The sequence below is a fragment of the Erinaceus europaeus genome, chromosome 17 (assembly GCF_950295315.1).
Source record: "Erinaceus europaeus chromosome 17, mEriEur2.1, whole genome shotgun sequence".
In the NCBI taxonomy this organism is placed as follows: Eukaryota; Metazoa; Chordata; class Mammalia; order Eulipotyphla; family Erinaceidae; genus Erinaceus; species Erinaceus europaeus.
Window position 1 is genome coordinate 79,864,924 of NC_080178.1, and position 14,189 is coordinate 79,879,112.

At 45.1% G+C, this 14,189-nt stretch overlaps 1 long non-coding RNA gene across 1 annotated transcript in view; it reads right to left on the reverse strand.

Moving 5' to 3' along the window:
• The window catches only part of LOC132533916 (uncharacterized), a 348,313-nt gene that overhangs the window by 195,608 nt on the left and 138,516 nt on the right, over positions 1-14,189 (reverse strand). The window contains exon 3 of the long non-coding RNA XR_009545681.1: positions 12,993-13,039. This is a non-coding gene — a long non-coding RNA (uncharacterized LOC132533916). The remainder of the gene's footprint in view (positions 1-12,992; positions 13,040-14,189) is intronic.

Consider the following 14,189-nt stretch of genomic DNA (forward strand, 5'->3'; position numbering starts at 1 on the left):
GGCTCAGGATGGCTTCATTATCTCTGCAGACAGCCGCGGCACAGAGCTCAGCTAATGATCCCCAGAGCTTTGTGCCTTGGCCTCTGCTAAACCGGCCTTCCTCAGCCGACACTGAAGCCATTTGTCATTGGGAACCTCAGCTCGGCATTTTCCCATTATTGACGGCGATTGCATTCAATAGGCATCCGCTGAGTTGGGCACACTGCTGAGGAACTGGGCTGCAGCCTGGCTGAGCTCCGTGCTGCTCCTTTCTAGCCAGAACTCAACCCAGAGCTCCTCAGGCCACCCGCACCTCACACTGACCCGCAGGAAGGCCTGGAACAGACTGTGTGTCTCCCATCGGGTACCGAGACCTTCCTCTAGGACAGGGCCACATCTTGAAAGCCACCAGGCCTCCAGAGTGGTGTCCAAATGACCCCAGCAAAGCCAAGCAGGGTACTTTTTGTTATTAAATGAATAGCTGCCAAGAACATTTCAAGAGATGATTTACTTCTTCTCTGAGTGTTGTTTATACCAGTGGTCTCTGTTCCCGACAGGGCTTCTGCCTGCCATGAAAACCCTGTCACAATTTGTGATCTGAAAGGAGACTGTTTGCCTGAAGGAACAAACTGCGTGTGTGTGTGTGTGTGTGTGTGTGTGTGTGTGTGTGTGTGTTTACCACACAGGAAATCATGCCATGTTCTCACTGGTCCAGAATAGGTCCCCCTGGCCTGGGAAGGCACATGGAGGTTCAGGAGGCATTAGCTGGCCCAGACCTGGACCCTGCCCTAGTTCGAGGTGACTTGCAGTTTAAGGTACTACTTCACTTTACCTAGACCCTAGCAAGATAAAAGTGTGGGCTGAGCGATGAAATATTTAACCCCATATGAGTAGAGGCTATAGAATAATTCTAGTCCTTGCCAGTCCATCAAGACTAGACATGAGTTTCAGCTGCAGCGACTTGAGTTGGGGTTTTGTGTAAGCCTTATCCTAGCTGTGAGAAGATGAGGAGGTCCTCAGCTGGTGTCAGCCTGGGTTCAAAGCTGTGTGACCATTGTTTATGCTCTCTGGGCCTCCGGTTCCCTATCTGCCTCAGCAACAGGGTAGCCTACAGGCTATCACAGGTTGGGTGAATGGCTCTGGTGTCAGGGACAGAGTTCATGCCCCAGCTCTGCTTCTTACCAGCTGGATGGCCCAAACCAGATGACTGAAGTTCTTTAAGCCAGTTTCCTCTTCTGCACAATACTGGTACTTACCTCGAAGGATTCTTAAAAGAAGTGAGCGAGCACACAAACTGCTCAGAATCATGCCTGGTAAACAGTATATTTTCAGTAGGTAGTACAGCTTTTGTTGTTTCAGTTGTTAATCACCCACCTTAACTTACCTACCAATATTAAAATAAACTACTTTTGAAACATACAGGGAAAGGCGGCTTTGTGCCCCTAAATGCTCTTCTTACAGATTACCTGCCAGCTGAGGTCCCTCAAAGCAAGAATCGGGGAGACACCCATGGTCTCCAGGAGCCCCAGAAAGGAAAGGGGATCTCAAGTCAGAGTGGGCCTCTTTGACCCCTAGAGTTTGTCCCATCGACTGAAATTGTTTCCTAAGCAGGCCTTGGGATAGCTCTCTGCCCCGCACAGCCTGAGATGCCAAGCTCCTCTAGGAGCAGGATTGAAGGGGAGGGGCATTTATGGGGATGCCGTCCAGGATGCCATCCAGGATGCCGGATGTGAGTCAGAGGGCCGCTTCTGCGTGCGTGCGTGGGTGCCCTCCCTGATTCTTGCCCTCTCCAGTTTCTAAGAGAAGGTGAGCTGACTTAATGATAGGTCTTTCTTCCCTCCTAGAGGAAGGGGAAGGGTGAAAGAATGAAAAGCTGGGATGCTGCAGCCTGGAATACTAATGGGAAGAAACTGAAATTCCTTTTAGGCTTTCCCAAGGCTTAGCACTGCCCATGGGGGTGGCTCCAGGAAGCACTGACATGGCCTATGGGCACCGCTTCTGTGTTCCTGCTACTTTACCTTCTGCCTTAAATAGTCAGATGAGGCCATACAAGGCTGGCGCTGTTTACTCAACTGAGATCTTGTGGAATGATAACAGGAAACTGGAACTTTATTACTGAAAAAGGTTGATACAGGAATGTGCAGCTTAATTACACAGCAAAGGACTTTTCCTGAGTCAGCTCCAGAATTCAGTGGAGTGACCAAAGAACTTTTCCTGTCAGGCCGGGGTAGATAGCATAATGGTTATGCAAAGAGACTCTCATGCCTGAGGCACCAAAGTCCCAGGTTCAATCCCCTGCACCATCATAAGCCAGAGCTGAGCAGTACTCTGGTTAAAAAAAAGAAAGAACTTTTCCTGTCTATTTCCTTGTCCTACAAATAGAAACATCAAAAGTGGGGAGTAAACTGGAATTGGTGTATTGCACCAAAGTAAGACACTGGGGTGTGGGGGGGAGAATACAGGTCCAAAAAGGATGACAGAGGACCTAGTGGGGGTTGTACTGTTATATGGAAAACTGAGAAATCTTATGCATGTACAAATTGCATTTACTGTCGAATGTAAAACATTAATTCCCCAATAAAGAAATTTTTTAAAAAGAGGGGGGGAGTAAAGGCTGGGCAGATAACATAAGAGCATAAAACTTACATGGCTAAGGGGTTAGATTTGAACCCATATGCAAAGCTGAACTTTGATCTTTTCGTCTCTCTGGAGGTTGTGAGGAGCAGTGGTGCACCATGTTAGGCGCAGGGTACGAAGTGCAGGGGGACCAGCGGTGAAGCAGGTCTGCAGGTGTCTGTCTTTCTCTCCCCCTCTGTCTTCCCCTCCTCTCTCCATTTCTCTCTGTCCTATCCAACAACAATGACATCAACAACAACAAAAATGGAAAGAAAGAAAAAATGAACCTTGAGGGGGAAAAAAAAAACACAGAAATAAGAGGTCTCTACCCCCAACCTAAACACTGTCCTGCCCCCTTTGCCAAATCCCTATCATGACTAGGGCTCACTGAAGGCTAAGACCTTCAAGGGCCAAGTTGGTCTTGGTTCACACACGTTCACACACGACTCAGAACGGAAGCTGTGGGACGGCCAGCTGTTCACTCACCGTTTGACTTTGTGTCGCGTTCCGTGGGCCTCAGTTTCTTTTTTATTTTTAATATTTATTTATTTATTCCCTTTTGTTGCCCTTGTTGTAGTTATTTTTGTTGTTGTTATTGATGTCGTTGTTGTTGGACAGGACAGAGAGAAATGGAGAGAGGAGGGGAAGACAGAGAGGGGGAGAGAAAGACAGACACCTGCAGACCTGCTTCACCGCCTGTGAAGCGACTCCCCTGCAGGTGGGGAGCCGGGGGCTCGAACCGGGAGCCTTACTCTGGTCCTCATGCTTTGTGCCATATGTGTTTAACCCGCTGCACTACTACCCGACTCCCGGGCCTCAGTTTCTTTTTCTGTACATGGTATAATAACACTGCCTACTTCACAGGATGTCATAAAGAGTATCTGAAATAATTTGGGAACCATGTCTGGACTCCAGTTATCTGTGATGATGTTGATGACATAAATCGTCCATACTTAGCAAATACTTTTAGAGAAGGGATTGAAATGTAGCAAAGGGAAGTGTCCTGTCCCATCTCCCTAGCTTAAGCAGCCTGGCTCCCATATGTGCTCTGCCAATGCCCATTCTCACCTGCCTTCCTCCCAGAAGGCAGGTCACACCAGGGCCCAGGCCTCACAGGGACTTGCATATCCCAGAGACTAAAAAGTCATGCCACATAAAGATGAGCATCTCTCAAAGGACATTGCCTCTGGCCTACTGCTCAAGCTTCCTTGGGCCAGAACATATGACTCAAACTAAATAAATATGTAAATAAATAAATAAATAAATAGGGGGCTGGGTGGTGGCGCACTCGGTTAAGTGCACATAGTATGAAGTACAAGGACTGACCCAAGGATCCCAGTTTGAGCCTCCGAATCCCTGCCTGCTGGGGGATCATTTCACAGGTGGTGAAGCTGGTCTGCAGGTGTCTCTCTGTCTCTTCCCCTATCTCCCCCTCCTCTCTCAGTCTCTCTGTCCTATGAAATAAAATAAAATAAAAAATGGCTGCCAAGAGCAGTGGATTCATAGTGCAGGCACCGAGCCCCAGCAATAACCCTGGAGGCAATCAATCAATCAATCAATCAATCAATAAATATCGTAGTAGGGCACCAAAGTAAAAATCTCTGGGTGGAGGGTGAGAGTAGATGTTCAGCTTCGGGGGGGGCGGTAATCAGGACTCAGTCCTTTGGTGGTGGGAATGGTGTTGATGGACACTCCTATTAACTTGGAGTCTCATGAATCACTATTTAATGAATATGAGAGGGGATAAACTGAGTGTCTCAAACCTTTTAATGTACAGACCATAGGCTGAGTATATGTTCCTTTAGTCTAAGCACTTAAGACTTCAAACATGTAATCAGACTGCATTTTAACAGTGGTCTCAAATTGTTAATATATTTCTAATAATGACTTGTTCTTTGAAATATTGACTATCGTAAAAGCTTAGACCAGAAGCAACCAGTGACATTACTTTATAAGACACAGCTATATATAATGTGAAACGACATAAATTATGGTGACATTGTGTATGATACAGCAGATCCTAACGATGGGATTTTCAAAAGTTAACCCAATTGCCAAATAATGTGATTATAGCAATAACTATCTGTTGCCTTCTTAAACCCTAAGACAGCAGGAACCTCTCACTTCCTCTGTAGAGCCTGTATTTCTGCCAGTCCTGGAACTTCTGGTGGGGGTAGGGTGATGGTGGTGTCACCTTCCTGCGTGATTCTCTCAATTCATACCACATGATATTGTATCTGCTGATCCCAACCTAGTCAACAGAACGAGTGCCACTTCAGCATGCTTCACTACAGACCATGTCCAGAGACGGCAGGCGTGGAATGTTAACCCTTAAGCCTCATTTCTTGGGTGAGACCTTTCCTTTATCATAGGATTCTCTAATTCCATTTCAACTAGTTCATTTCCTCCTCCTTCTTTTTTTTTTTTCTGCCTTCAGGGTTATTGCTGGGACTTTGTGCCCACATTACTGCATTGCAAATCCACTGCTCCTAGAGGCTATTTTTTCCCTTTTGTTGCGTTTGTTGTTTATCGCTGTTGTGGTTATTACTTTTGTTGTTGTTGATGTTATTGTTGTTGGATAGGACAGAGAGAGACCGAGAGAGGAGGGAAGACAGAGAGGGGGAGAGAAAGACAGACATCTGCAGACCTGTTTCACCGCTTGTGAAGTGACTCCCCTGCAGGTAAGGAGCCAAGGGGTTGAACCGGGATCCTTACTCCAGTTCTTATGCTTTGCGCCATGTGCACTTAACCCGCTGTGCCACCGCCCAGCTCCCATTGGCTAGTTCACTTCCTAACAAAGTCCCAAAACCTAGATATACACCAGGTCCCATGAGACAGGGCATATGCACACATGTATCCATAAATAAAAGAAAACATACACCTGAAAGTAAAAGTGCACAATAGTTTGCAGTGAGTCAATAAATGAAGCAAGCAAGCAGAAAGATGTAAAAAGACACCATAAAGTTCCTAATGAAATAGTGTCTACTTAGACCTAGATAGCCTCGTCACCTACTTCCTATTACACTTCGATCAGTCACTCCAAAGCTAACCTTGTCAAAGGAAGGACTATAAAAGCAGAATAAGGGCAAGAGACTGGCACACTTTAGTGATGGTGCTTTAGTCACTCTCAGGCCACCCCATCAGCTGAGGCCCTAGTCCTGGGATTTCCCACACAAACATGATGGGCCTAGACCTTGAATAAATCCCTCTCTCCATTGTCACTGGTCATCTCCATCAGGAACAACACATGAACCCCTTTGTTGGTCCCCATAGGACCTTGCCTTCAATGTGAATCAACAATGGTAGAGAATGTTCCATCCTCTGAAGAGAGACTGGATAACACATTCTATCTACTGCCTGAGGAAGATGGGTCCTGAAATTGGGGCAGATTGGAATGTTCCTACTCATGACCACAGAATGTGAGCTCAGATCTACAGGGATGCAGAGGTCACACAGGCTCCTAAGCTGACTATGGGCCCCAGATCACATCAAATTGTTGGGGTTTACAGTCAACAATATTTATACATCTTTCCTGTATTAGGGAGCTACTCTCTTCCCAGATTCAGCTTTCTAGTCCTTTTTCCAGCCATGACATCATCTCCCCAGACAATAACTTGGATCCATCTGCATATAAGATGTCAGGCTCAGGAAAAAATTAGTATAGTTATGGACCCTTTGGAATATAACTAAAATAGGCCTAACAGCTACTATCTACAAAATGGAGAACCCAACTCTTCATCTGCACTAATCCAGCCTTTAGGTTCATGAGTAGTCAACAATTTTTTCTGCTTTATATCTTAGCTCTTTTTCAGCCACCAGATTCCAGATACTAGCATGACACCAACCAGAGTTCCCTGGACAGACGACCCTACCAATGTGTCCTGGAGCCCCGCTTCCCCAGAGCCCTGCCCCACTAGGGAAAGAGAGAGACAGGCCGGGAGTATGGATCCACCTGTCAACGCCCATGTTCAGCGGTGAAGCAATGACAGAAGCCAGACCTTCCACCTTCTGCATCCCACAATGACCCTGGGTCCATACTCCCAGAGGGATAAAGAATAGGAAAGCTATCAGGGGAGGGGATGGGATATGGAGTTCTGGTGGTGGGAACTGTGTGGAGTTGTATCCCTCTTATCCTATGGTTTTGTCAATGTCTCCTTTTGATAAATAAAAATTAAAAATAAACAGATGAATGAATGAATGAATGAAGTCAGGAGATCGCTGTCACCTCACAGTGACAAGGTGGCTGAAGAGAGAGGCTAAACAGTAGTCCCTCAGCTGCACAGCCTGCTCCCCGCCGAGCACCCAGCATGAAAAGAGCTGAAACCACTCTGCACACTGAGTCCCTGAGTCGGGACCACTGGACTAGCTGCTGTAGGAACACCTGTGCCGAGACCGTCTGTGAAGTCAGTCGACACGGCAGAAACATCAGCCTCCTTAGCTAGCTCGGCAGAGCCCAGCTCCAGACCAGTCCTGTCTTGGGCACAGTGCAGGCCGGAGGTCTCTCACCAGGCCCAGCACCAAAGTCCTTTCCTGCCAAGCACAGAGAGAGTTCCTGGGCCTGAGTGGTGAGTTCAGACATCTGGGCCTCCCAAGCCCAGAATCACCAGTAAATGAAACTTACCTGTTACTGAGGCCCTGAGGGTCATAAATAAACAGGCCTGACATGCGGGTCATTCCTCAGACTCCTGCTTCATTGGTTTTAGGGGCCCCTTGGTAGTAAAGAATTTCGGAGCTGCTAACTCCATAGTATATTAAAGTGGAATAAATTTCTCTGAATGGTCCTCTGCTGAGAACCACTGCTTAGCAAATGCCTCTTGGATTTTTTACTGAAGGACCCAAGAATGACCTCTGGTGGTCTCCAAGGACAGCATTTCCCGTATCTATCCTTGAGAGTCTACCCCATCTGAATCTGACTCCTCTCTCTCTCCTCCCCCCCTCACTTTCTTTTTCTCTATAAGACTACCAATTCCATCAGAATACAACTATAATAAGACTCTTCTTGAGTTTCAACAGAAGTACCAACGTTCAATAGACCAAGTAGGTAGGCACTGGGTACCAAAACAGACCTCTCCAAGTAGACACCCAGAACTTATTTGCTAAAAAGAGACACCCAGAACTTATTCCATAACCCCTTAGAGTCCTTGTCAGGTTCAGAAGGAGGTTGTCCTCATAAAATCCTCCAGCCTCATACTGTACTGAACCTGGGGGAGAGAGAGTGGGATTTGGAAGAAAAACTCCAAAGCCACTGCTCAGAGCAACGAGTTGGAGCCATTTTCACGCCTGGACCCTGAGGATATTGAAGTCCCTCTGCTGACCAGATAGCTCTCGCTGGGCTGAGGCTGAGTGGCCTCCTTAAGGTCAGGACTGAAGAGGTGGTCACAGACTGTATCTACAACCCCTAAGCTTTCAGGGTCGGCGTGCACAGGACACAGCCTGCCTCGGTAATCCGACTGCATTACACGCGCTTGTACCTCTTGTTGGTATCTACAGTTCTGTTCACTCTATGCCACCTCAACTTTGTCTCTGTCATGAAACCTGCAGATCCCAAGCCTGCCCAGCTTTCTCCTGGGAAACCCAAATCTGCAAACAGATCTGTGGGCTTCCATGCTCAGAATGTCTGGGTAAAAAAAGAAGACCAGGGGCCGGGTGTGGTGCAGCGGGTGAAGCACACAGGGCACAAAGCGCAAGGACCGGCGTAAGGATCCCAGTTCAAGCCCCCGGCTCCCCACCTGCAGGGGAGTCGCTTCACAGGCGGTGAAGCAGGTCTGCAGGTGTCTGTCTTTCTCTCCCCCTCTCTGTCTTCCCCTCCTCTCTCCATTTCTCTCTGTCCTATCCAACAACAATGACTTCCATAACAACAGTAAGAATAAAAAACAAGGGCAACAAAAGGGAATCGATCAATCAATCAATAACCAAAAAAATGGAAGACCAAACAAGAGTAGTTTTGTCTGTGACCCACTTTGAAAAGAATACTTTCCTGTGGCATACTGCACCAAAGCAAAGGACACAGGGCGAGAAGGGGGAGGAGGGAGGATAAAGGGCATTGGGTCATGGTGTATGGTGACGGACCTAAGCTGGGCTAAGAGTTTTGCAAATACCTATCATGAGGATATGACATTATTATACCCATGTGCCAACAACAATACTGTAAGCCATTAACCTACCAATAAATGCTAAAAGTAAATGAATAAATAAAATAAAATGGGGGCTGGGGGATGGCACATCCAGCTAAGCGCAAGGACCTGGCTTTGAGCCCCACTTCCCACCTACAGCGGGGACATTCACAAGAGGTGAAGCAGGTCTGCAGGTGTCTGTCTTTCTCCCTCTGTCTCTACCACCCCTCCCCTTTCTCTCTGCCCTACGGAATAAAATGAAAAAATAAATAAATAAAATGACTGGTTTTATATGTATAACTTATTTATACAATAAAGCCTTCTCTAAAAGATGCTCCTTATAGAAAAATTACAATAAAATAAATAAATAAAAGTACAAAACAATAAAAAAATACTGCTTTACAAAGAGAGAAAGAAAGAGACAGAAAGGAAGGAGAAGAGAAGAAGGGAGGGGAAGCTTTGGGGGAGAGGGGAGTAAGGGGAGAGGAGGAGAGGAGAAGGGAGAGGAGAGGAGAGGAGAGGAGAGGAGAGGAGAGAAGGGAGAGGAGAGGAGAGGAGAGAAGGGAGAGGAGAGGAGAGGAGAGGGGGAGGAGAGGAGAGGAGAGGAGAGGAGAGAAGAAGGGAGAGGAGAAGAGAGAAGAGGAGAGGAGAGGAGAGAAGAAGGGAGAGGAGAGGAGAGGAGAGGAGAGGAGAGGAGAGGAGAGGAGAGGAGAGAAGGGAGAGGAGAAGAGAGAAGAGGAGAGGAGAGGAGAGGAGGGAGAGGAGAAGAGAGAAGAGGAGAGGAGAGGAGAGGAGAGAAGAAGGGAGAGGAGAGGAGAGGAGAGGAGAGGAGAGGAGAGGAGAGGAGAGGAGGGAGAGGAGAAGAGAGAAGAGGAGAGGAGAGGAGAGGAGAGAAGGGAGAGGAGAAGAGAGAAGAGGAGAGGAGAGGAGAGGAGAGGAGAGGAGAGGAGAGCAGAGGAGAGGAGAGGAGAGGAGAGGAGAGAAGGGAGAGGAGAAGAGAGAGAGAGGAGAGGAGAGAAGGGAGAGGAGAAGAGAGGAGAGGAGAGGAGAGAAGAGCAGAGGAGAGGAGAGGAGAGAAGAAGGGAGAGGAGAAGAGAGGAGAGGAGAGGAGAGGAGAGGAGGGGAGAAGAGAGAAGAGCAGAGGAGAGGAGAGGAGAGCAGAGGAGAGGAGAGGAGAGGAGAGGAGAGGAGGGAGAGGAGAGAGAGAGAGAGGAGAGGAGAGGAGAGGAGAGGAGAGGAGAGGAGAGGAGAGGAGAGGAGAGGAGAGGAGAGGAGAGCAGAGGAGAGGAGAGGAGAGGAGAGAAGAAGGGAGAGGAGAAGAGAGAAGAGGAGAGGAGAGGAGAGGAGAGGAGAGGAGGGGAGAAGAGAGAAGAGCAGAGGAGAGGAGAGGAGAGGAGAGAAAAGCTTCCTCCTCAAGCCAGATATAAAGATGACAAGCACAAAAGTGATCCAAATTGTTCCCTCTGGAAAAAGGTCTTCTATCTCAGAACTTAATAAGGATAAGGGGTAGGTGGGGGAAAAGCTGAAATCTTACTGATAAATAGCCCTAAATGATATCTTTCTACTATGTTTCCATGATAAACAGAGTCATTATGTTTTACTTGTATTATAAAATAATTTTTAAAACAGAATCAAAGTTTTAATTCTGGGCAATAAAGAGTAAGAACACAACTTTAAGTTACAAGAAATTAAGTACCACAAAATTAAATGGCCCCTTCTTCTTCTTCTAGCGTTTGCCCTTCTTCCGTAGCCAGTCAACATTGTCAGGTTGAAAGCTGTCAGGAGCTGCTTGTTGCTGGCTTTGAAAGGGACTGGGATCCATGTGGATTCAGTCGGCTAGGAAGGATCGTCAGTTTCCCCAATGAATGGGGACTCACGGGATGCACCACGGGAAGGTCGATCCAATGCAAGGCCCTAAAGCACTTACACACATATGATAATAACTGGAACCAGCAACAGAATATCCAACTTCTCTGGCCAAGTTTACCACTAGGAATGCAAATTACAGAATGACATACTTGCCACTTAAACAATGTCACCAACATTCATTAGTTTAAATAACCTGAGAATTTATATTGAAAAAATGCCATTCCTCAGCTTCTATATATGTAAAATAGACAACAAAATAACTATGGATGGGGGCCTACTAAAGAGTGAATGAAATGAGATGTCATGAAGATAGTTCACTACTTTAAAGAGGAATGTCTATAATTATGTTTTGCCTTAAAAACAGTCTGCGGTCTTTTTACACCAGCTATTAGCATCACATTAGCTAAGTCAAAGTTAAGTAGTTAATCATCAAAAGAGTAAAGTTAGACGGAATTAAATTTCTGAGGCAAATATAGTTTACAACCTTAAAAAAGAAAAAAATGGACATAGTTTTCTATAAAAAACACATAATATTCTCTACTATAATAAGACATTCTAATAAATGTTTATTTCCTATGACAAACTTTCAGAGTCTTAAACTTCAAAATCTTTGGACCTTAATAATGATTTTTTTTTTAATATTGAAGGAAAAGTGTCTAACTTAGCAAACAGACTTGGAAACTCAACTTTATGGGGGTATGAATATGCGTAGATTTTATTTAAATTTTAAAGCACAAAGTATATCAATAGTGCTAAGATATTCTTTATATATATATATATTCAATGTAATACTACTCTACAATTAAAAAAGTATGAGATTGTATAATTTGGGATAAAATGGACGGAAATGGAGATGATCATGCTAACTGAGTACCCATTCATTGGGGAAACTGACGATCCTTCCTAGCCGACTGAATCCACATGGATCCCAGTCACTTTCAAAGCCAGCAACAAGCTCCTGACAGCTTTCAAGCTGTTGGTCCTGCTCTTTGAGTCCATCCTGTCCAACGCTTGACGTCTCGTCACCCAATCTGGTCCCCTACGCCTACACTGAACTTCTCTGTTCCAGTCTCTTGGAAACAGAGTTGGCAGTCAGCTGAGGTAAAGAACAAACACCTCATCACAGACCCCTGCGAGCGTCAACCGGCTTTGACCTAGCACGTTATGACTGGGCCCTCCTCCATCGCTATCGAACAGGCCATGGCCGGTGCGCCGCTATGTTCCATCGCTGGGGAGCCAGAGACGACCCGAACTGCCCCTGCGGCTACAGACTATGACCCACATAGTCAACGACTGCCACCTCTCCAGATTCAAAGGAGGTCTCGAAACTTGACATCAGGCTCAACCTGACGCTGTTGACTGGCTACGGAAGAAGGGCAAACGCTAGAAGAAGACTGAAATAAGTGAACAGATGAAGGACAACTACCATGTGGTTTCACTCACAGGCGGACTACAGATGGCTAAAATAAATGAGCTTCCAAAAACAGATAAACAGTAACCAGAGCATCTTTGTGAGAATTATGATGGTGATATGTCAAAGGAGGTTTAGGTGGAGGGTGTTGTAAAATATTGTTAAATCACTAATTAAAAATAATGTTTCAAAAAGTCTTTCATATGAAGTGAAAGCTTAATCACAGATGTTTGCATGTAAAGGTGTTGCACACAGAGACACACGTGAACAGCACAGGGTTTGTCAGCAGTCAGCACAAGGGGGGACTGATTGCAGCACACCTGGTTGAGCTCACACATCACTGTGCACAGACACGGGTTCCAGTCCCCAACCCGCCTACAGAATGGGAACCTTCACCAGCCGTGAAGCACTGCTGCAAGTGACTTTCTTTCTCTCCTTCCTTATCTCCCCTTCCCCCTTAGTCTCATTCTCTGTCAAACAAAAATAGTAGGTAAATATTTTTTTAAACAGTCAACACGTATATACATGTTTATAGCTAGTTACTAACTACCTAAAATAGTAGCATCAAAAGTTTTTTTTTCAGAAAAAATTTACAATATATCTCACTAAGATCAAGAAGGAAATCTTGAAAGTGGAAGAAGAAAAAATATATATAATAAGGTAAATTAAACTTGGAGAAATAGCAGACCAAATACCTGATAGGAAAGCTAGCAAAATTCATACACAGTTTATTCAAAAAGATATGAAATGACTCAAACTTGCAAAAAAAAAAAAAAACTTTTCAACTCCTGAAAATGAAACTAAAACTACACTAAAATATCGTTTATTAACTGCCAACTCAGCAAATCTGTGAAACTTGGCACCAGATGTCTTGGCAAGGCTGAAAGGTAGGCACTTACTCACAGACTGCTTCTAGAAGTGGGTGACTCGGAGCAGTTGGTCTCCTGGAAGGAAACCTGGTAGCATTTAACAAAACTGCATATTATATATAAATATGCACTTACCTTCCACCCCAGGAATCCACCTCTAGAAATTCACTCCAGAAATATACCTGCAACAACATGAAATTATACATGTATGTTCATTAAGATACGATTTGTAATCACAAAATACTGGAAACAACCCTGATGTGCATATATGTGTTGAATCAAATAAATATTTTCACACACTGGAGATATAAATATGTCTTTTGAATGGTAAGAAAAATAATAAAATTCCATTTGCTTGGTAACTTAATTACAAAAAAAAAAAAAAAAACCTATGGGGCTGGGTGGTAGTGTACCTAGCCGAATGTTCATGTTACAGTGCACAAGGACCCAGGTTCAAGCCTCCAGTCCACACCTGCAGGAGGAAAGCTTCCCAAGAGGTGAAGGAGGACTTCAGCTGTCTTTCTACCTCTCCCTTTCATCTCAATTTCTACCTGTCTCTATCATAAAACAAAAAGAAACGTATTAAAGATAAACCAGAAACGAGTAAGAATGGAGTGAATAAAGACCAGGTAGATAAAGGAGTGATATTTCAGTAGAGGTGACGTTTCTAGAAGTGCTCACACATATGTAATTCTTCTGTTCCTAGTCGAACTGTTTTATTTTTCATTTTTATTTCAGAGAGCGAGAGAAGCACCATGGCAACGTTCCACTCCCCATGAAGCTTCCCTCAATGCCCTGATTTTAGCATATGATGCCACAGTTCAAACCAGGTCTTTCCCAAGTTAAAATTGGCACTTTACAGGGTGCGATCTCTTCAGAAAAACAGTCATGGGCTGGGGAGACAGCATAACCATTATACAAATGATGTTCATGGCTGAAACTCCAAAGGCCTCAGGTTCATTTCCCCACACCACCATAAGCCAGACCTGAGCACTGCTCAGTTCTGGCTTGCAGTGTTGTCAGAGAGTAAACCAAGGACCTCCCGCACGTAAATCCTCTGAGCTACCACTATTCTATACTCATGACTCCAGCTTTTTATATAGTTTGGTATCTAGCATCATGTTAATGGTTTACATGTGTTTTTAATTAAATTAAATCGACAAGGATATCAGTTGTGCAAATGCAAACTAGTATTATGTAAACAGACAAAATAAACGTACCCGTAATTTAATAGCATAACATAGCCATATTGGGGCTTTCATGTCTGAGATGTGGAAGTCACAGGTTCTGTCCTGAACATAAACAGAAACCAGAACCGAGCAGTACTCTAGT